This window comes from Chiloscyllium punctatum, unplaced genomic scaffold, assembly GCF_047496795.1.
Source record: "Chiloscyllium punctatum isolate Juve2018m unplaced genomic scaffold, sChiPun1.3 scaffold_150, whole genome shotgun sequence".
Lineage (NCBI taxonomy): Eukaryota > Metazoa > Chordata > Chondrichthyes > Orectolobiformes > Hemiscylliidae > Chiloscyllium > Chiloscyllium punctatum.
In genome coordinates, this window is record NW_027309884.1 from 536,726 (window position 1) to 539,249 (window position 2,524).

A 2,524-nucleotide genomic window follows, 5' to 3' on the forward strand; every position below is an offset into this window, starting at 1 on the left:
GGGTGTGTTAAATTGACAGAGTGGGGTCAGTCTGTTCTTCCCTTGGTGTGTTACATTGACAGAGTGGTATCTGTCTGCTCTTCCCTGGGTGTGTTACATTGACAGAGTGGGGTCAGTCTGTTCTCCCATTGTGTGTTACATTGACAGAGTGGGGTCAGTCTGCTCTTCCCTTGGTGTGTTACAATGACAGAGTGGGGTCAATGTGCACTTCACTGGGTGGGTTACATTGACAGAGTGGGGTAAGTCTGCAGTTCACTGTGTGAGTAACTTTGCAGAAGAGGTCATTCTGCTCTTCTCTGGGTGTGTTACAGTGACAGAGTGGGGTCAGTCTGCTCTTCCCAGGGTGTGTTACATTGACAGATTGGGGTCAGTCTGCTCTTCCCAGGGTGTGTTACATTGACAGAGTGGGGTCAGTCTGCTCTTCCCTGGGTGTGTTACATTGACAGAGTGCGGTCAGTGTGCTCTTCCCTGGGTGCGTGACATTGACAGAGTGGGGTCAGTCTGCTCTTCCCTGGGTGTGTTACATTGACAGAGTGGGGTCAGTCTGCTCTTCCCTGGGTGTTTTACATTGACAGATTGGGGTCAGTCTGCTCTTCCCTGGGTGTGTTACATTGACAGAATGGGGACAGTCTGCTCTTACCTGGGTGTGTTACATTGACAGAGTGAGGTCAGTCTGCTCTACCCTGGGTGTATTACATTGACAGAGTGGGGACAGTCTGCTCTTCCCTGGGTGTGTTACATTGACAGAGTGAGGTCAGTCTGCTCTACCCTGGGTGTATTACATTGACAGAGTGGGGACAGTCTGCTCTTCCCTGGGTGCGTGACATTGACAGAGTGGGGTCAGTCTGCTCTTCCCTGGGTGTTTTACATTGACAGATTGGGGTCAGTCTGCTCTTCCCTGGGTGTGTTACATTGACAGAATGGGGACAGTCTGCTCTTCCCTGGGTGTGGTACATTGACAGAGTGAGGTCAGTCTGCTCTACCCTGGGTGTATTACATTGGCAGAGTGGGGTCAGTCTACTCTTCCCTGGGTGTCTTACATTGACAGAGTGGGGTCAGTCTGCTCTTCCCTGGGTGAGTTACATTGACAGAGTGGGGTCAGTGTGTTCTTCCCTGAGTGTGTTACATTGACAGAGTGGGGTCAGTCTGCTCTTCCCTGGGTGTGTTACATTGACAGAGATTGGGTCAGTCTGCTCTTCCCTGAGTCTGTGATATTGACAGAGTGGGGTCAGTCTGCTCTTCCCTGGGTGCGTTACATTGACAGAGTGGGGTCAGTATGCTCTTCCCTGGGTGTGTTACATTGACAGAACAGGGTTCGTCTGCCTTTCCCTGGGTGTGTTACATTGACAGAGTGAGGTTAGTCTGCTCTTCCTGGGTGTGTTACATTGACAGATTGAGGTCCGTCTGCTCTTCCCTGGGTGTGTTACAATGACAGAGTGGGGTCAGTCTGCTCTTCCCTGGGTGTGTTACATTGACAGAGTGGGGTCAGTCTGCTCTTCCCAGTGTGTGTTACATTGACAGAGTTGGTTCAGTCTGATCTTCCCTGGGTTTATAACGTTGAGAGAAAGGGGTCAGTCTGCTCTTCCCTGGGTGTGTTACATTGCCAGAGTGGTTTCAGTCTGCTCTTCCCTGGGTGTGTTACATTGACAGGGAGAGGTCAGTCTGCTCTTCCCTCGGTGGGTTACATTGAAAGTATGGGGTCAGTCTGCTCTTCCCTGGGTGTGTTACATTGACACAGTGGGGTCAATCTGCTCTACCCTGGGTGTGTTACATTGACAGTGCGCGGTCAGTCTGCTCTTCCCTGGGTGCGTGACATTGACAGAGTGGGGTCAGTCTGCTCTTCCCTGGGTGTGTTACATTGACAGAGAGGGGTCAGTCTGCTCTTCCCTGGATGTGTTACATTGAAAGTGTGGGGTCAGTCTGCTCTTCCCTGGGTGTGTTACATTGACACAGTGGGGTCAGTCTGCTCTTCCCTGGGTGCGTGACATTGACAGAGTGCGGTCAGTCTGCTCTTCCCTGGGTGCGTGACATTGACAGAGTGGGGTCAGTCTGCTCTTCCCTGGGTATGTTGCATTGACCTAGCCAGGTCAATCTTCTGTTCCCTGGGTGCGTTACATTGACAGAGGGGGCTCAGTCTGCTCTTCCCTGGGTGTGTTACATTGACAGAGTGAGGTCAGTCTGCTCTTCCCTGGGTGTGTTACAATGACAGAGAGGGGTCAGTCTGCTCTTCCCTGGGTGTGTTACAATGACAGAGTTGGGTCAGTCTGCTCTTCCCAGAATGTGTTACATTGACAGAGTTGGGTCAGTCTGACTTCCCTGGGTGTGAAACGTTGACAGAAAGCGGTCAGTCTGCTTTTCCCTGGGTGTGTTACATTGACAGAGTGGGGTCAGTCTGCTCTTCCCTGGGTGTGTTGCATTGACAGAGTGAGGTCAGTCTGCTCTTCCCTGGGTGTGTTACATTGACAGAGTGGGGTCAGTCTACTCTTCACTGGGTGTCTTACATTGACAGAGTGGGGTCAGTCTG